We start from the raw sequence: 22012 nt of genomic DNA on the forward strand, positions 1-22012 counted from the left end.
TTCTTGTGTTTTACTCTGCACGCCAAACCAGGTTTGGTCCCTTTGTTCACCGTCTTTTCGCGGGCTTCTGCACAGAAGCCATCCTTAAGGTGCCTGAAAGTCTGGGTAGGCAGGATGTGAGGGAGGGGTCTTAGGCCCCCTGCCATAGGTTCTCTTGGTAACCCAAGCCGTACTCCTGTTTGATTGGCAGGACAGCCACCCTGCTGTGTGATGATTGGAAGCCAGGCTGTGTGAATGGGGGAAAACTGCATAAAAAGCAGGTCTCTAGGACTGGAAAGGCAGAGCCACCACTGGAACAAAAGAACCAACGAGGAGCTGATGGAAGAGGACCCCTACAACGACTGAACCTCCAGGTGAATCCCTGCTGCAGGTCTGAATCTCCAGAATCCAACAACAGAGAAGATCCTCCAGGAGACTTCTTCCCTTGAGCTGGTGGGACCAACCAGTTCGCCCAAACTTCAAGCCAGGACCACTCCTCTGGTTGAATTTTCTGTACAGAGCTACAGTGGGCCGGAAAGCCAGGAAGGTCGGACCCTGCTTGGGTTTTAAGGACTGCACCTTTTATTCGTTGCTTTGCTCTGCTGCTAGTTTCTTCCCTGGGTAGCGCAGGACCCTCCAGTCTTCCTACTTCTTGTCAGTCCGACAGTCGCTTCAGGAACCGTGAGCCTGCAGGAACTACCAGGAACGTCCGCTTCAGCTGCAGCTTCTTCTCTGTTTTAAGGGACTGTGCAAATCCAGTTGTTCGTTTCGTTCAGCTGTGGTGAAAGTGTTTGAAGTCTTTCTCCAATCGAGGGCTTGTCCTTCTCTTCTCTTTGAACTAACGTTTCTACCAACCAACCTCGCCTGGAACCCGTGGCATGAACTTTACCGCAAAATACCCTGAACCGTGTGATCTTGAGCAAAATAATTTTGTCCTATTGACTTTGGATCTAAGCCTTTTCTACCTGATTCTATCACTGTAGTTCCTCTTGCTCAATTGCCCTGAGTACTTACCTGTTGGTGTGGTTCAATTTCTATTAACTTTGTCTTTCCCTCCCTTTTAAATTGCTGCAGTGCCATTTTGCTCCCACTTCATTTTGTGAGCTTAACTTGTCTGGAACTTATTGGGAGTGGTGTGGTGTATTAAGAGTGTGATTTTTAAACCGCTTTACTTTAGTAAAATGTTATATAGCTGATGAGTAAATAAATGTGTGTGCTTTTACTTGGAAACCTTGAGTCAGTGTTTGTTTGAATCATAGAAATTGCTGTCCTTTGTGTAACTATTTGATACTGCTCACTTGCTCTTGAGATAAGTCTGGCTGCTCAGCCATTGCTACCACTTTACTGTGTAGTGCAGGCTTGTACCGAAGGTGAATTTGTACTGTCGCTTGTAGACTTAATTGTGTGTGGTTTTCCCAAAGGGTACTGCATATAATTCTGCCTAACACAGATGATCGGATTTGTTGGCTTTAATGCAGAATTTTTGTTTAAGGCACAGCAAATTGCGCTCCGCCACCCTGGTTTGTATAGTGTCTAGCTGCCCTCTCATAGCCCTATATTCTCTTTTGACAGGGGGTCTGTTTCGACCCCATTTTGTTCAGTGCTTCTTTTAGTTTTTCTCCTAACTGGGCTTCCTCCAGCCTCAATTCCCTTGCGCGGCTTGCTTTTATGGCTAATATCTTGCCTCTGAGTGTGACCTTGAGTGCGTCCCACCAGGTCTGCCAGGTAGTGTGCCCTATTTTGTTGCTTTTGGCAAATCTTTCAATTTCCTCCAACACATCCCTTGTTAATGTGATGTCTCTGAAGAGCTGAATTGGATATCTCCATTTCCATAGCCCTGATGGGTCCCTCTTCCTTTTTATCTCTAGGGTCATCTGTGTGTGATCAGAGAGGGTGATAGCTCCACGTGTTATATCAGTAGCCTTGCCCATCAGTGAGCTGGACAGCCAGATATAATTGATCCTAGAGTGCGATCTGTAGCCGTGGGAGTAACAGGTGTATCCTTCCATGTCCCACTTCATTTGCCTCCATGTGTCCACCAGGGCCAGGTCTTGCATTTTCTGTTTAAGGTCCCCAGTGGGTAGTAGCGGAGGGCCCTGTGGTTTTGTAATCCTATCCTTGGTGGGGTCCCATGCAATATTAAAGTCTCCCATTAAAATGATGGAGGATTTTGAAAACCTTTCTAGACGAGTGAGTGCTTTCAGTATGTATGTAATTTGGCTCTTGTTTGGTGCGTAGAGGGTCGCTACCGTGTAGGTCTCCCCTCTTTGCTCTAGAGCGACTGCGAGGTCTCTGCCCCGGCCGTCCATGTCGATCACCTTAACCAGCAAGTCGAGCCCGTCTCTCAATGCTATGAGTACCCCCCTTTTTTACAGGCTTGTGTGGCTTGAAATATTCTCCCGTAGCCCCATATTCTGAACCTGTGGGTATCCAGCGTCTGTATGTGTGTTTCTTGCATCATAACTATGTGTGGGTCCTCTCTTTTGAGGTATCTTTCCACTTTTTTCATTTTGAGTGGGGTGTTAAGCCAATTAATGTTTAGCGATAGAATCTTTAGGTGGTCCGGTCTGCCCATGATCGGTCTCTTTTGCTGTTCGTTTTTGGGGTGGGCGGGTCTGGGTTTCCCTGGTGTGCTCTCTCCTTTCCCCCTGCTTCCCTATGGGACCAACCCCTTCCCCTAATTGCACTGCCCCATTCTGTCTGTTCCTTTTCCCCCCTCCCTCTTCCCCTTGCTGGGTGGGTCCAGCTGGCACTCAGCCCCCCTCATTTTGTGGTCACGAGAGCTAGACCCTAGTAGTTGCCCAGCTTCCCCAACGCAGAATTTCCCCTTCCCATTCCAATGAGCCGTGACCCCCATACCCTCCTCCTCCCACAAGTGTGACTGGTCTCTACTGATGATGGTCTTGTGTGCCCATGGCTTGTCGCGTCATGTGCCCTCCCCAAGGGTGCTATCATTTTAGCGACCGTGCCCTTGTGTTCGTGTCATTTGTCCTTTTCCCCGGGACGTTCCTGTTGGGTACGGTCTGCCTCGAGGGGGCGTGCTCCGGGGGAAAGTGCATGACCAAATAAGGACTGACCCAGGTCGACTCGACCTGGGGAAGGTGAGTGGGCAAGATGGCCAAAGGACAGGACAAAGAACCTCGTGGCATAGCCATTTTGGAGCCAGGCCACCTATTCGTGCCAAACGCGGTTAACATGCCAGGAAAGGGTTAAAAATAATCCAAAAAGATAGCTGCCACCAGTCCTGTCCATGACACATCTGCACAGTTCATAAAAAGTCCAGCGAGAGTATACAGGGCCTTTGGAAATGACTATAGACCCAAGTGTACTGTATGGTAAAATACATTGCACACTTGTTACATGTTGCACAAAAGTTGCAACATGAGAAAAGGACTAAGGGAAACAAAGTCTCCCAGTACTTACTGTCTTAAGGGCATGTCAGTTTCCCCATAAAAAGTGAGCGAAAGCCCAGAGGAGTGCAGCTGAAGGCTGTGCTTCTCTGGCAATGTCAGTCAATGGTGTCTAAACAGCAGCAAAAATTGTGGGGGTTGACACATGGAGGGAAAATTACATACAATTATGAAATCTTTCCTAACAGCCCACGCCAGCCCTCTGCACGGTGGTTGGTTCCTGGGTCCGGCGATCTTCTCTGGGTCCTTCTCAATTCCGGGCAGCGCTTGTAGGCAGGCAGAGGGCTTCTGTCCCATCTTATGTCATATACCTCCATTCGACCCTATCAAATGCTTTCTCAGAGTCTATTGAAAGCAGAGTTGAGTCCAGGTCGGCTTCTTGGGCATAGTGCATCAGATCGAGCTTTTGCGTATATTATCAGCCCCTTGGCGTCCCCTAATGAAACCCACCTGGTCACCATGGACTAGTGTGGGCATAATCCCCTCCATCCTTTTCCCTATTACCTTCGCTAGGATTTTTACGTCAATATTAAGGAGCGATATCGGCCGGTAAGAGGAGCATTTGGTTGGATTCTTTCCTTCTTTAGGCAGGACTACTATTATGGCCCCCATCATCGTTTCCGGGAGAATGTCCCCCTCAAGAACCCCGTTAAACACTCTCACCAAATATGGCGAGAGAGTGGACCGGTAATTCTTATAGAATTTTACAGACAAGCCATCCTCCCCCGGAGATGTCCCGGACTTTATCTCTTTAATCACCTGCTCCACCTCCTCCTCCGTTATTGGGGTCTCCATCCCCTCTGCCACCTCCCTCCCAAGAGCCGGTACCGGGATAGACTGTAGGAATTCATCTATTTGGGCATCATCCCCTTCATATTCTGATTGGTACAGCTTTTCGTAGTACTGTCTGAAGGCCTCTCCAATGTTGCCAGTGTCATATTTGAGTTCCCCTGGCTCAGTGACCACTGCTTTTACCATCCTACTTTTCTGTACCTCCCTCAATTTCCACGCTAATATTTTGTCAGCCCTATCCCCCTTCTTGAAATATTTTTGTTTAAGCATCAGGAGACTCTTCTCTGTTTCAGCCAACAGGAGATCCTTCAGCTGGAGCCTATATCTCTCCAGAGCGGAGACCCGGTCAGAGTCTGGAGGCTAAAGAGTTAAGAATATGTTTCCAGAATAGTTCTCTTTGTGACATTATCCGAGCAAAGTTGCTACCCCCGTCTCCGAGGTGGTGTTCAAAGAGTTCCAGTACCACATATTTTAACTGTGCAATGGAAGGTTTATGCATCTCAAAATGACAAAAAGTGTTGATTTCTGATTTTTTGGGCGAGTATTGGATTCATGCTCAGTGATCCTTTTCTGGACCTTTCTAGTTATCTGACCTCCATAAAATTTGCTACAAGGGCAGATCAATCGATATATCACGTTCTTAGTCACATGTAGCATAAGGCCTAAATCAGATCTTTCGTCCCTTTAGGCTGTCTGATATGGTCTTCCTTTGAGACATAGCTACAATGGCTGCAACCTAAACAGGGGAACGTACCATATTGTAGTCTTTGGATTAACCTTTGTTGTATTTACTGTCTTTCGGCATTAAATAGACTATCTCTGAGATTTCTACCCTGTTTAAATGCAAGCATCAGTGGTTTCGGAAATAAACATGATAGTTGTGGATCTAGCTGGATCAATTTCCAATTTTTCTTCAATGAAATGGGTGCTATCTGAAACCTTTGTGAAGAATACCTTTTAGTGAAGTCTACCATTTAGTCCGTTTGTACAGCTCAAGAGAGTCATCTCCAACAAAGATACATATCACAGGGGATATCAATGTTTAACTGACTATTTTGCCTTGAGAGGCTACAGTGAGGGGTCAGTAATGTGAGGCAGACAACTGCTTGTAGTTTTCCCAGTATTTTACATTTTATTTGACAGGAAAAATGCAAATAAAACCTACAAAAGCCTACTCTACCAGGGAATTACCTACCTAGCCTAGGATCTAAGGGAAAATCTCCTAGCATATGCAAAACTGGCCCTCAATCTAAACAACACAATCCAAACAAAACATAAATAAACGATTAGCAAACAACCAGTTTCTTGGATGACTTCTATCTGGACTGGGTAGTTCTTCTTCCACAGGAATGTCCAAAGTCAATTTCTTCCAAGGGAAATAAAGTCTTCAATCAGTTCATTGAAAAGTTCCAAAGAAACAAAAGTTCACTTAAACAAAAATCTACTGGTAACAGTTCCTTCTTGGTTTGTTGAAATGTTCCCCTTCCAAGTTCCTCAAAGAATGCCGCTCCAATGGTAATCCTGGATGACCTCCGTCCAGGATTGAATAAAGTTTTTTTTTAAAAGTACCACTTCTGCTTTGACAACAACTCTTCTTCTGCAGTGTCTTGAATACAATTTGTCAGGATGCTTCTTTTAATGAAATTGCTCTCTCCTTGGCCACTCCCTTCTGCAAATGATAATGTGAGAGCAGGCTCCTTCACCTCAGTCTACTACTGCTTCAACTACATTCAAATGAAAATGTTCTGACAAAATGATAGACAACCACAGCTCTACTGCTTCTGCTGCAAATGGATACTTAAAATAATATGTAAGGCATCTTTAAACAAGACTCCCCAACCTCTACATGTTGGCAAGGCACTCTTCTTCCACTACTATAAGAAAGGGCAGCCTCTTTTCCTCTCCTTTCTGAATTATAGCTACCAGGAAATCTGTCTTGGCATCTAGACTGCTTCTTTCTGTAAGCTTAAACAGTCTCAGCTTTACAGATAAGTAATTAAGTTTTGATATAAAGCACCCAACTCCCTTTCCCAGCTTCATGCCCACCTTCTGATTTCCAGTAGTTACCCCAAAGCTGTATTGCAACTCTTCCAGCCTCGGATAACCTTTTTACCCTTGTGTCAGAGGCTTCTGGGTATATGTCAGCTTCAACAACTTCAGAGCATTGGCTTTCGGATCTTAATTGAGCTGGTTTCACTTAATAAAGGAATTATCTATTGGCTTGGCTAATGCTTGTTCTACTCATGACTTCAACAACTTCTACAAGTCTTAAGTATTTGTTCTGAATGTTACAAGAGTCAGTTTTCACCTCTGAAATGAATTTAGGCGTACAAGATTTCTTTTTGATGATAAACTTCAGCTTCCAAACTTGTGTTACCCTTTTATTCTGGCAGCGTTCTACTTTAACAAGGATCAGGATACGCAGTTTCTCATACGCTACCTTTCTGTGATGCGAAATATTCTTGTAACACTTTGAGAAAGTCAATTACTACTTCTTGACCAATTACCGATATGGTTCTCTCACTTAATAGGAGACATGTGACAACTGGTAATGGTTTTAAGACAACAGTGGGAAAAGAAAGGGTTTGTTCTTATGCACGCACTTTAAAACACGTGATACATATTCCCTTTGTGATGGAAGACTTCACATGACTACAAATACCTTCACCCGCTCCAACTTCTACTTCTGGCAACAGTTAGCGGCAAGGTAATTCTTGTGCTTTGGGAGTACAGAGCTTCATGCACCGTCTCCAAAGTCACAGTGTTTGTGGGTGGCTTTCAATTCCTGAGTTTCTTACTTCTGCTACTACTGGTACAGGCTCCCTCGGGACCTACACCCTTCTGCAGCACGGGTGTCTCGGGTCCGGCCTCAATAATGGAGAGTCTTCTTATCTCCAGCTTCCCTCGGCTTGCTTCTGCACACGGGTCTCGGGTGGATGCACGACTGCAGCTCTGCATTCACAGCAATTAGGCGCACCTGGAAAGACTGCTTGTTTCTCCCAGTCTCCTCCAATGCAGCCACAGCAAAGTATGGTTTGTGAGCACAAGACCAACTCAGAGACTGCATGTGGAATCTGCTCTTCCTTCGCTCCAGCATCCCTTCTGTGGTCACACTTCCTAGTGATTTGTCAGCCTTGTGCTCTGCTTCTTGCTACTCCTGCTGACCTTCCAGCTCCAGCCTTTTATGCCCCTCAGGTGGGTTAATTGGCTTCAGGCACAGGCTGTTAGAGTTGATTTCCTGATCCTGCCACAGGCTGTCAGGCTTGCCTGCCTGTCCTTTTGCTCTACATGCCTCTTCAGCCCTCTTCTTCATCACAGTCCCTGAGGGATTCTGGGACATGTAGTTCGTTGTGAGGACATATGGTTTTTCTTCTCCCTTGAGTTGGGAAAAGGCCATTAGAGGGGTGTGGTTATGGGGAATGTTAAAAAGTGGTTCCTCCCAGTCTTCCTGGTCCGATTCCCCCCCCCCCATGTGATCCTTCCGCAATACACCACCTCCAGCGTCAGGATCAGAGGGCACCTGCCTTCCCCTGGACACATGAGAAAGGTCCCAGACCAGGTTTCTGCAGAGGAATCCGATTGGATTCTCCACACTACCCCAATCAGGTTTTATCATCTGCCTCTGCAAGAACTGACACCTACACTAGAAATGACCTACTGATTGCAGAGAGATGAATTTCCCTTTATCCATTAAATGAAGTATTCTTCACAGAGATTTCAGCTATCATGCATAACAAAAACAAATTGAAAATTGATCCAGCTAGATCCACAACTATCACGTTTATTTGTGAAACCACTGATGCTTGCATTCAAACAGGGTAGAACTCTCAGAGATAGTCTAGTTAAAGCAGAAAGACAGCCTAATATACAACAAAGGTTTATTTAAAGACCACAATATGGCACATTCCCTTTTTTAAGTTGCAGCCATTGTAACAGTGTTTCCAAGGGAGACCATATCAGACATCCTAACACACGACGAAAAATCAGATTTAGGCATTATGCTACATGTGACTCGAAGACCATGACATATATCGGTTGATCTGCCCTTGTGGCACATTTTATGTGTGTCAGACAACTAGAAAAGTGATCAGTGACCATGAATCCAATATTCGTGCAAAAATCAGAAATTACCAGTGTTCTGTCGTTTTGAGATGCATAAACATTCCATTGCACAGTTAAGATATGTGGTACTGGAACTCATTCGAACACCACCTCGGGTGGTAACTTTGCACGGATGATGTTACAAAGAGAACTTTTCTGGATACATACTCTTAATTCTTTAGATCCATCAGGGATGAACAAAGATTTCAATCTGTTACCTGTTTTATAATGCTTGTTAGTCTTGCACAATATGCATTGTAGATTGACAGTTACCTGTTTATAGAAATTAGATAGTATGACCTGAGACACACATATAACCAGATTGCCTTACTGCATCACTTCTCCTAAGCAGACCCAATCCATGTATGATTGATCTTATTGTATGTATCATTCCATTGTATACACTGTTAAAGATCCTTTTGGTTCTTGTTAAGTACATGAGATCGCTACATATGTTTTGCTCTTCAATAGGGTGACATGCTATCCACATAGCTTTCTTTTTGAAAACAACCTTGATTATGTTGCTTGACTTCAATTTGAGCATGTAATTCTATTTTATGTTCATACTTAATGGGAAGTATATTTGTATCCATTATACACTTATTCATATTAAATTCATCCTAATTTGGATTTTACACTGTGAGTACAAATTAATAGTATTTTCTGTACATCTTCTTGCTTTGTAGTTACCATCTACATTATATTTGAGTGGCACCTTTATTTGATGAGTAATCTGCAGACTTATATTGGTGTGACATATTCATAGAGTAATGTTTCTGGTTCTATACTTACAGGATATCGTTCTTCTTTAGTGTACTCACAAAACGGCTGATGCCAGATTTCATAAGTACGTTGTAGTGTTTGACGTCAGAGGACCATAGTGACGTTGTACGTTTTCCACATAGATAAATGTTGCTACAAATAGAGGCCATCTTTTTGCCACATAGTCACGTTATCTCTATACTGTGCCGGATTCACTCAAAGCTATACAGTTTGGTGAGTTATTAGCACTTGTTTCTTTTAATTTTGAGATTGCCTCATTGACTCTGTACACATTTATGCTGATAGAACCTCTCATCTTGTAGATGACTCACATGTTGGAGAGTACTTCCTTTTTGTGATGTTCTGAGGTGAGATGTCCTTGTTATAGACATATCTTAATATGGAGTAGATCTGTATTGGTTCTGACTCTCGAGACTTGTATATCTTTTTGCATATCTTACAGTATGATTTTATCTGTGTGGATATTCTAAATGGCAACACCTTACCTTCTGAGGTAAGCTTTTGGACTTATGGACTTTTTGGATATATTATTAAGGAATATTACTTGGTATCCCCATAAAATAGTACACCATTACCTTGTGGATTATTTTCTTGTACCCTACAGATTGGTGTTCATGTTTGAATCTGTGCGCTCCTATAATTTATCAGAAAGGCGCTTGCCAGAGACCGTCACATTGATTGAGATAAACATAATAGGGATGGTTTCCCATAATCTATTGAAAATCTATATGAACTGAATAATAGAATCCTGTTTTAAAACCTCATTATCTTTACTGTTGTAGATTGAATTTTTGAATATATGATTTCCTTAAATGTGAATTTGATCCTAATGAAGAGATTGGATCCTGAAATGTGGCTAGTTCTACCTATGGATTCACTTCAATATTCAAAAAAAGATTTTTTATATCTTTGTCCAAATTTCTACATTTGCACTTACTTTCATTTATTTTATGTATCATTGTTACAAACTATATCCTAAATTGTATTAAATATTGAGTTCGTTATCTAGTGTGCATGGGACGGGAGTGTCCACCACCATTGGACACTATTACCTTTCTTCAAGTGGTACAACATATACAGTGGCTGTCAGCTCAAAACAATACCTTAAGCCAGCAGAAATATAGAAACAATCTGTTCATTGTCTTCTTCACCCCAAGTTGGCCTGCTAGAGGTACCCGGTGGGTCAACTCCAATAGGGAAGGTTTGACTGATTGAGGCAACAGCAGCGTTCTGCAGTCCCCAACAGTTTCTGTAGGTACACTATGCATACCACCGTCCTCCTAATACATCATGTACTTTCCAGCGGTTTCACCCTGTAACTAGGAACAGGGGTGTCTTCTCTGGCCTTCTACTGAGGGACATCCCTGCTTTCCTTTAGAGAAAGCATCACAAGAGGCACAACCTTCTGCAAGTAACCACTGGAGTTTAGTATGGTTCTTAGGGTAATTTCAAATCCCACTTTAATGGTGACAAAAATTCTCGAGGCTGGAATCCTGCCCTGTATCCAGGTTTCTACAACTAATATTTGTGTGCTAAAATTACATCCAATGTCTCGCCATAGCTAGTGGTTATGTTGAAAACCTGACTTATTAGAGGCCTTGAGGACTCTCAGCGAGTAGAGCATATAATACTGATAACCCAGAAACTGTCTAGAACCCAGATACACTTAACGTCTGGTGTAACCACTAACCAGACAGCAGCAAATCTACAATGTTGGTCATGAGGATGTACTCTTCATACAAGTGACGCAGGATAAATGCACAAGATTTGTGGGGCGGGTCCTACCAAGTATTGATAGAGCCGAGTCATGTTCATGTGGTAAACTCTTAGTCAACAGAACCTTTCCTGCTGATATAATTAAGGGCTATTTAAATTTGAGGACTTTGGCCTGCTCCTCAGGTTGATTTACTTCTGTGAGAACAAGAATTTGAGTAATAGAAATGCTTGAGCCAATACTTGTTAACCATCAGTAATTACTCTGATTAGCTTTCAAGACCTTAGGACATCATTAAACGTTTGGTGGGATTTCTAGTGCAAATACCGACAAACATGTTCACCGTTATGACCGGTTCTTTACAGTGGTGGTAGAATCCTCATTTAGGATTCACACATGACTCCATTCGGTACTTGAAGCATTTATACTGGCCTGTATTTCCAACTGGCAACTCCTCTTTTTTGGTGGTAATTTACAGGAAAAAACGCCAGCAAAGTGCAGGGGGTTTTTACTCCACTTTATATACAAAGTCAGAATTTGGTGGTGCGGTAAAAGTGGTGGCAATATTGTTACGAACATCTTTTTGCTGCCCTGCCCGACTGCAGAGAAGCCTATAGTGTTTTAATGTGCATGTGCCATTACAGAAGTGAATTAACCATAAGCAAATCAGTCTCCACACTAAACCGAAATGAGCAGCTACACCCGAAATGATAAACCAAGTCTGCTTTACACTGAACACACGCACCTCAAGCCTGTTTTGGGCAGATTGATTAACTTGTCCCATTGGCCTCCTCTGATACCTTCCTGAGAATTCTAAACCTCCTTGCAATGTTAATGTATCTGTACCTGGTCCTGATTAGGTGAAACTGACCCACTGCAGACAGTGAATTACTCACATCATTTTTCCATGCATAATTTGCCAACATCCTCGTGTAGTGATTAAAGATGCTAGGTTCAACAAGCCCTCCTCAGCCACATGTACAAAAGGTTAGCTTCTTCATTCTCCATTTCAAGTATGTAACCTTTCAGTGGTAGTAGCAACACCCAGCACAAGCACTCTCTCAACATTCCAGTAGCATCCATGACATTACCCTCTACATCTCTTTCCGGCACTCAGACATAACACCTAATGCTCATCACCAAACTTGGCCCTGCATAGGAAGGAGTTCTAATCAAATCCTGCAGCTTGCATTAACCGCTGAAAAACTGCACATGCTGATGCCAGACTGAAAGGCATCACAAACGAAGTAAGAGGGCAAGACTCTTTATGCAAATCTACATGATGGTACGCCAACGATATGGGGGCTAACAACTCCTTTATGTTTGGCAATGGATGTATATCAACCGAAAATGCTTGCATTTTACTTCCTCAAATCCGTTCTTAGACCACCGTCCTGTTTCTTTGCCAACCCCACAGGGGACAACCATTCCGATGCCTCAATTTCCTCAATTATGTTGGCATCCTTCAATTTGCATAGTTCTTTCTTGAGTGCCTCTCTCGCTAATAGTGATACGTTTCTAACTGTGTGTTTTTGACATGTCTCCCTTTTTAAATATGATTTTGTGTGAAAATCCATGTAACATCCCCAAACTGTCCGAAAAAATATGAAAGGATACATTCCTTCAAGAGACTCAGCTGACACACCTTTCACAGACTGATCTCCATTTGCTTCACTCATACAAAATACAAATTTGCCTGGCCAGAGGTGCACTTGTATGTCCAACGTAGCTTGTTATCCCACCCTCAAACACTTGCTCCCTTGTGTGCAACATATAGTTTACCTGTCGTCCCCTGTCCCTTGAACTCTATTTTCACCCACTCATAACCCAATACCTTTATGGGCACTTGTCCATAAGCACTCAGATTGATATCTGGCACTTTAAGATCAACTACTTCCTTACCATAACTCACCTTATACAATTCTGGTGAAATCATAGTGTAAGGTAACCCAGAAACAACCAACATCTCAAGTTGTACGCCATGTTAACATTTCACTTGGCCCAATATTTTTCTCTCCCAGTATCTGTACCAATGCCACTTCTGTCACTTCTATGCTTTCTTCTGGTTCAATCAACCTAACATTCTTCTTGCAATAATATATCCCTCTACAGTATTCACTCTACACATTCTAGCAAAATGCCCCTTCCTCCACAACGTCTATATTCTTCAGCAGTGACAGGACACTCTTTGGCCCCCGTTGTGTGACTCAACCATCCACATCTCTTGCAGAGTTGTCTCCCATATGCTTCCATTGTGCTCTTGGAGTATCTGGGCAATTCCAGTTTCATAGGGCCCTCAACTTTCCCACTCTACAGATACCAGTCATTGCCAGGTTTTCTTTTTGGCAAGTACAGATTGTACTACTTCTCCCTGTGTGCACTTTTTGGCCATCACTTGCACACTTAGGGTGGACTCTTCAATTGCTCTTGCTATTTCTAGGGCCTTGTCCAAAGGAGGGTCTTTGTCAATCCACAACCTCTCCCTAATCTTAGTGTTACATGTTCTCGTCATTATTTGATCTCTTATATATTCATCTTGTATTGCTATAAATTTGCATGTAGGTATGAATGACCTCAACGCTGTTACATAAGCGTCTATTGACTGGCCTGTCCTTTGTGCCTTTGAAAAGAAAAAATAGCGTTCCAAAAAGCCTCCTCCCAAAACATATTTCCAATTGTTGTCAGAAGGGATGTGACCTAACAGTTCATGCTAGACTGCCCCTATGGGGGTGGGACCAAGCCTAATTTGCATATTGTATTTCCTCTTTCTGTAATGGCTTGGCAGGTGAAGAACAATGGTCTGGAGGGTTGCCCAGAGCAATTACCAGAGGTTTAAGATTAATTCTAAACCTTCCAGCCATCCCCTCTTGGATTTTGCACTGTCTCTTTCACCACCGCTGGGGTTTGGGGTGCTTATATCATCACCTGGTAATTGTCTAAACACTCTAAGGTCCTCTGTGCCTACACAGATAAGGATGGCCGCCTCCTTCTGGTCATCCGTGCGTGTTGCTCCGCCGGCTGCTCTCAAATATACTTTGAATGCATCCACCCACAAATCCCAAATCACGTGTGGCACCCCCTGGATTTGCTAAAAATACAGGAGGCGATTTTGTACTTGCATGTTGATGCTGTGAACCGTGCCCCAAATGTATCCTTATGCTTCTTTTTTGTATTCCCTTACAAGGGTATAGTAACAGTGCTCTGCGCAAATCTGGCGATAGTTCTCTCCCTTTCTCCTCAGACACAGTGTAATGCTCCCCTTGGTTCGTTTCACTTTCACTTCTGCGTTGCCATAGTAAACATTAGAGGTCCTTTCCTCTAACTACATGTCTTGACACAACATCACTGTGCACCCCTCCAATACTGCAACAATCGCTTGTGCTCTTCTTGCGCTAATCGCTCACTGCTCTAGTGCCGCCCATATCCCCACCAATGCCGTTAAACATTTATGCACCGGCATCTTAGCACACCTCCGTGCTCTGGCACCCAACAAAGGGAAAAGACAAACAACCTTCGCTGCCACCACGCTGTTCAGCTGGGCCTCTCCGCGCGTGGGTCTGCCATCCATTGGATCTGATATCCGCTCACCGCCTACGTAATGATGCAAGTACAACATTGTTGGGAGGATGACACCATGTTTTAATGAACTCTCAGGTTCAGTCTGATCTATGATATCTTCACCAACCCCCTCCTCAACTGAAACCGTTTGAAAGGTAGAGGTATCTATCGTCTGTATCGGTGTCCCAGGAGTCGTCAGACGATATCTCCTTTCTTCTCTGTCTCCAAGTATTGCTGGGTTTCTTGTACGTCCTTTCCCCCTGTTTGGAGAGATGGGTATGAGCTCCACCGGAGGCCATTTTGCCAGAGATGCAGTTAGCCTGGCAGTGGGGACTCCAGGGAGCCCACCCCAGACCAGGAAAAAGCCTTGCCAAAAAACCCTGGCAGGTTGTGATGTTCCGGATGGAGACTACTGATCCCAGACTGCCCTGTTCTGTAGAAGATGGTTCAGTGGCTCCAAAGAAGGTATCCAGGTAAGGGTCCAGTAGGTTGTGAAGCAGAATCCTTGAAGGCACGTATAGGACAGAATGAGAAGCTGGCAAGCACGGAGCTGGAGGGGAGTGGCTACAGAAGAGTAGCGGCTGCTCAGGAAAGCGAGCACGGGAAGAGGAGGTAAGTAAAGGAGGGAAAGTCAATAGAAGGAACGAGGAGGAACAGCTGCCTGAGAATGGCAGGAACGAGGAGGGTTAGCCGCTAGAGTACGGCTGAAACACACCGGAGAGCTGGTATCACCTTCCGTAGCACTGGAAGTTGCAACGCGAGTGCGTTAGCAACTTCCGGGATTATAAGGCCGAATGACTAGAACACGCACAGCGTTCTAGAGGAATTAGTCCTTCCTCTATCTTCTCCATAGCCTCCACGGCCGGCGAGCCATGACATGAACAGACTCCACAGTGCAGCAGGTTTGGGCCCTGTTGCCTAGCGAATGAGGCACCAGTGGGGCATTGGCCCATTCTTAGAGAGGACTAAGTACGCAGGGATGTCCAACTCCAGGCTTCAAGGGCCTGAAACATGACAGGTTTTCAGGACACCCTTCATTAATATTCATGAAACAAATTTGCATACAATGATTCTAAAAGTATGCACATTTATTCTCATGAATATTAAGGAGGGATATTATGAAAAACAGTCGGGATTCCAGCCCTCGAGGCCTGGAGTTGCACAACCCTGTGCTAGAGCATTGTTCTGGGCTCTGGTTGCTTAGTAACGAAGAGGCTGATCTCTCTCTCTTGGAGCATGTGTGCAGAGCAGGTGCTTGTGAGAGTGTGGAATTGCTCGTTAGAACGTGAGATGTCTTTGTCGTGAGAACAAGTTCGAGAAGCTAGAACTGCAGTTAAGAGGTTTGGGAAGTCAGCCAAACACATTGAGGAACGGCCTATTTTCATGGGTGCATATCAAGAGAAAGTACATAATGCTTAATCGAGAGACCATGTCCACATTGTTAGCAACATTGTCCTACTGTGCTACTGTTTTGTATCTGCATGGTGTCAATGCCAAACATTCCAGGACAGCCTATTTTTGCCTCAGGCGGGTGAACCAAGTGTGTGGTGGAAGTACTTAAAGTTTGTACTGGCTGTTCATGGTGCCACTGAGAGAAAGGATGCACTTTTGTATCATTGTTTAGAGCATGCTAAACATCAAATATATGAGGTTGCCAGAACCGGTACAGTCACATGATGGGGTGGTTTTGAACAGTATTGCAATTAGTATTGCCAAGTTGGATAAGCACTTTGAGGTAACGGGTAACACAATTCTGGCCAGGTATCACATTGCTACTAGAGAACAGAAAAGGGGGGAGACAATTGAAAAATTTGTGACTGTATTGAGGGGTCTGGCTATTAAGTGTCAATGTGGACACTGTCAAGAAGAACAACTTGGACTGCAGCCCCCTAGAAATGTACTAAGATTGGGCATCCAGCCCGCCAGGAGGTGAATATTAGCCGACAGCCTTGGAAAATGCATTGCACCGGCCGGAGTCACTGGAAGAGATGGGGCGCCCCAATATCAAGGCTGCACTAGAGTGACAGGGAGAGGACTGCGCCAGCCCCTCCAGACCCCTGCCGGGAGGCAGACTGAAAGTGACGATGAAAAATCACAAAAATGGAGGAGGCATCCCGATAACCCGGGCGGTGTCCTCCAAAATCTCCCCCTCCCTCCTCCACAGGATGGAGGGGAGGTGCCCGCCGAAGCGCGGCAAAGCAGGGGAAAAGCCAGCGAAATGGCGCAGCGCGCCAAAAAAGGAAAAAAGCCTGCAAAGGGGGCAACAATGGAAAGGGGAGGGGCAACCACCCTTTTATAGCAAGGGGGCTTCCCACTGCAGGCAGCATCCAGCCTCGGCAGTGGGACGCCCGCCTGCCAACAGAGGACTTTGCTTTTCCACCCACCCTACAAACAGGACAAGCAAGGAGGATCGTCGACGTCGCAGAACGACAGGCGGTATGGCAGTATTTGGGCAACCAAACACAAGAGACAGACTCCGGATGAGCCAGGAGAAAGCTGGAAGGGTCTTCGCTCTTCTCAGACCAGCGCCCCTTGGGAGCTTAAACGGCAGGGGTGTCTGGGGGGCACAACAAGGGCTCAGCTTCCCCCCAAGGAAACGGCACTCTCCCCGCCCACGAACACCTGCATGGGCAGGCGAGGCTCAGGCGCAAAGGTTTAGTAGAGTTGGGCCTAAGATGGACTGTTGGAAGGAAAGGGGGAAGCAGGTTTTGTACACAGAGCAGTCGCCGCATCTTCAGAATTATTTCCACTAATGTGTGCAGTGTGTTTTTATGATATTGTATGGGTTATGCATTGGCCGTTCCAGACCCCAGCTACAGAAGAGTCCTCCCAGCAGAGTGGTGGCCCCGCACAGGAGACGGAGCAAGGAATGGGAGCTCTGACTCTCCCGGCCACCAAGTGCGTGCTGCGGGAAGCCCGAGGTTTGAGACGGGGTGCAGGAGGGTTTGCTGCCCGGAACCCAGAATTATAGTGGCTGGGGAGGCCACGGGCAGAGCAGAGGGCTAACAAGGAAAGGGTACCCAGGCTGACGTGGCTGGTGCTGGCAGGCAGGCCTCACCCCCTCCCACTTTCGACACCGGAGCATACAATCTCAGTGCAGGCCTGACTACATACAGAGCGGTCCGGAATGCCGGCAGGGAGGCCCTGCTGAGGCGGCGGCCAGGACGCAGACCCGGCAGTGGGCCCATGCACAGCACATGCCAACAACATAGTGCCCTGACCCATTCATACAGGGGATAAGCGACTGAGCACGAAGCACCACCAAGCCTGACGAGAGCACAGTTACTAAGGAGGAGAGCGCCTCGGGAAGAGCCCTCCAGCTCCCACGTATGTGCTCACACGTCATACCACTAGTGGCCAGCAGCGGTGTAGACTGAGGGCTCACCCACTCCTCCATTAGCAGCAGCCCTGCTGCCTCAGTCCCTAGGGGCAACCAGCATACTTGGGAAGGGCACAGCCCAAGCTCAAAGAGTTCTGACGACAACGTGGCAACCTTCCACCACAAGACCATCTGCAGATATCTGTGCCTCAGAAGCAGCGCTCACGACTGCCAAATGCTGGGAAATAAGGGGTGAGAGGGCACCCTCCGCCAGTGCTGGGCAAGGGATCCTGAAACTGCCCCCACCCCTGCGAGGCTTCAACGACTTCCCGAACAAGCTCACAGGCTCTTTCCAAACCCAGTTCATGACTTTCACCTCGGAAGTAAAACAAGCGATCCAGGACCTGAAAAGAGATATTGTGAGTCTGGAGGAGCAAACTGACACTACATAGAGGGCGCTGCAGGAGATAGCTATCTGCGACATACTATAGATGCGGATAGTTTAAGAGTCAAGGAAGCGTTAGTGAGCATAGTGAGGGAGGCACCAGCACCCGCTATTAAAGAACAACTCTAATTGTTTTTAGAGATTACGCAATACTATGTAAAATTCATTCCTTCGTATGCCAAAAAAACTGGCGGCGAGCGAGAGTTGTTAAAGTAAAATGTAGCTTTTTTCTGGTCTCGGCTATGTCAGGAAGAATTTGATAGTGTCAAAGAGGATGTGGACAAGGCGCTGTCGTTGGTTTCTTTTGATGTTAGATGTAAGACACTTTTGACAGTGGATGCAAGTGATGTAGGATAAGGGGCTGTTTTGGCTCAATGGCAAGGGCAGCAGTATTACCCCATTGATGGGGTGCTCAGAGATGCTGAAAGGCGGTATGCCGTCATTGAGAGGGAAGTTTTTGCTTTGTATTGGGCGAAGAAACATTTTTGAACGTTTTTAATGAGGTTTCCATATGTGATCAGGACTAATCACAAGCCGCTGACCTATGTCATGACCACAAAGGGTTTGGGTTCAGTTTCCCCTAAGATTGCCAAGTTGATGGTGGATCTCCAGGGGTATAACTTTTGTGTAGAATACATTACAGTTGTCAAACAGGTTGTGGCAGATTTCTTTTTGTTATAAAACATTTTTGATTAATTTTCTCAGCAAAACATACAGGGAAAAGTGCACAATAAACATTATTGCTTGACATAGCAGCATGGACAAACAAACAATAAATTATGTGTCATTACAGGGCTCTCTGTGAGGGCCGGCCAAGTCTATTGATCCTAGCAGAACCAAAACATCACTTGACATTGCCGTCCATCCTATACATTTCCTTTACCCATTGCCCCCCTCCTCCCATTTGCCCCAAACCTTTGCAAGACACCCACTGGCATTGTACACTTGTTTTTCCAAGGCCACGCACATGTCCCTCTCGACCGCCGAACTAGCCACTCAGTGGCGATAAAGAGACCCCTGCAATGAGGTGATGACTCTCTTAATCAGTCCCAAGGCAACCGCTAGGAATATGTTCTCATATTTGAAAGCCCCACCTCCCCCATACTCCAAGCAACACACATTATGGGTCCATGGGGACTTCCACCTTCAGTACATTAGACAACCTGTGGATACATTTCGCCCACATTAGCTGAACAGAAGGACATTCACAAAGGATATGATAGAACGTGGCTCCGGACCTCCCACACCGTAGGCAACAATCATTGTCCGCCCACCCCCACCCATATAACTTGGCCAGTGAATAATAGACCCGGTGTACAATCTTGTACTGGAAAAGGCAGAGCCTGCCAGACATGCCAATTTCCCTCTGAAACATCAGCACTTACACCCATTCTTCAGGTTCCATGGGGCCTGCATCTTTTTCCCATCTATTTGGTCAGACAGTTCCCGAGCACCAAAAGCCGATACTACTTGATACAATTTTGATATGACCTTTGACTCGATTCATGCTGTAAGTAAATTGGCCTCTAGCTGGGAGCATTCTGGGACCTCGCTCAGAACCGGGAATTGGGCCCTGATCGCATGTGACAGCTGCATGTACCTGAAGCACTCGCCCCTACCCAAGGCAAACCTTTCCTGCAAAGACTCGAAGGGAATGAGACGGCCTCCCTGCATCACATCCGCCAGGTCAGAATCCCACATCTCTCCCAGTGGTTGAATTAACTCATCTTGAGGAGCTCCGGGAAACGTGCATTGGTCTTTAGCGGCTGACTTAAAGTAGGCTTCCCCTTCCAAACAAGATGCGCGTGTGCGTCGTCCCATACCCGCTGCAGGCACTGTGACATGACTGGAAGCGCATCTCCTCCTCATCGCCTAGCATATAAGACCTGTATAGGGGTTTTAGCGCCCATCCAGTCCCGCTCAGTTGTTATATGGGGTAACCTAGGGTCCCCGTGAAGCCAGTCATTAAAATCTCCTGACTGTGGAGCCCAGTAGTATTGTTGCTGTCAAGAACAAAAGGAGTAGAGAGTATCGATACTCTCCCCCGAACCACAGAAGCCAAATAGATCGACCCTCCCACGGTGGTTGGCACAGGCGCCTGGTTTAGAAGTAAACAGGTAACCATGTGGCAGCCAATGGGGGAAGAGGGATCAGGGAGAGGTTGTGGATAGGTAAGGGGAGGTAAGAAAACCAGAAAGAGGAAATAGGGTAGCAAAGTTGGATAGGTTTGGGGGAGGTTTAGGGAAAAGCAACATACATTTGTCAATAATCCTGTCTTACTCTCCCTGCGTATCATCAATCCTAAACCTCAAACCTGATCACTCCTACCTAAACTTGTATTCTGCTACAATGCATGTGAAGTACATACAACATGGACCTTATTGCAGCCGCAGAGGACATAACATGGAAGCACATAACATGGAACTTAATGCAACATAAGCACATAGGACATAGACGGTATTGCAGCGTGGAAGACAGACATGGACCTTGTAGCAAGCAGCATGGCACATACAAGGGTATTCCCCTTTCATGAAAAAACAAACACATGACCCGTTGGGCGAGCGAAAGCAAGCATAACGTGACATTACATTCAGGGTTCCCCATTATGCAGCCTATGGAGCAATGACCCCTTTCTCTTCATGTAATGTGTGTAAATTCTGACACTCTTCCTCCTGGAGTGCCTTCAGTGTGCCACCGCTGCGTGTACTCTCCCTCTCAATGGTATTAGCATTTGCTTGCCCGTGTAAGTTCAAAGACAACAGTTCCTTAAAGACACACACCTCCTACCAACAGCAAACAATGGCCCAACACTTATCTGCCCCGCGGGGCAACCCGGACTTGAAGAATAAAAGCGAAGCACTCGCCGGGACATTCCTGCTCTCTTCCACGTCCCGGGCTGAATGGACTGAAGCATTCCTTCAGTGTCCCTCATGAGTTTAAACTTCCTTACGAAAACCACTGTGACTGCCCGTGCTGGAAACCCATTAATAATCCGCACCTGAGAACAGGCAGGTGGTGGGGCCTTCCCCAAGGCTGCTGGGAAATGTAGTTCTTACACCACTTCCTTCATTTTACATGTACAGCATGCTTTTCTCCTGCCCCAGCCCCAATCCCTGACAGTTGCAAACAGGGCAGACCTATCCCCCCTTCCCAGACTGACCATTGGAGAGTTTTAAGGGCCATCCAATCCTACTTACCCCCCAAAAAGGCTCCCAGAGGACACCATCTATTTCTTTAAATACCCTCCTGGAGACCCAGAGCAGTGCATTCTGCAGTATGTAGAGAAACCTGGGTAGGGACATAATTTTGAACAGGGCTGCCTTGCCCATCATATTCCGTGGTAGGGACTGTCAGTGTATGACATCCGTCTTGAATTTTCCAATTATCAAGAGCAAGTTCAAGTCTATAAACCTTGAGAGGTGCTCTCCCAAGTGTATGCGTAGGTACCGGAAACCTGTCTGATATATCTAATACAGGCAGTCCTGTGGGATCGCTGCATATCCACCTTGGATGGGGAAAGAAACTGACTTCTTCCAGTTAACCTTGCGCCAATAGCACCCTGATAGTCATTTAGTGTCACTGACACCACATGACACAATACGGCTGGGTTGCCCATATAAATTAGAAAGTCAACTGCATACAGGGATATCTTTTTCTTCTCCCCCCAGGCCCACCTGAAGCCCACCCACTACGTGCTTAACCTAAGCCGTGCCGCCAGCGGTTCTACTGCTAGAGTGAAGAGGAGGAGGGAAAGGGGGCAACTCTGCTGTGTTCCCCGTTCCAGGGGGAAAGTCCTAGAGCAACCCCCGTTGACCCGCACATCAGCTACAAGCGATTTGTACAGCAGACGCACCCAACTCATAAGGCTCTCCCTGAAGCCCATTCTTTTCATAGTCGCCCATAGTGAATCC

Source organism: Ambystoma mexicanum, chromosome 2p (genome assembly GCF_040938575.1).
Source record: "Ambystoma mexicanum isolate Mex_15411 chromosome 2p, UKY_AmexF1_1, whole genome shotgun sequence".
Lineage (NCBI taxonomy): Eukaryota > Metazoa > Chordata > Amphibia > Caudata > Ambystomatidae > Ambystoma > Ambystoma mexicanum.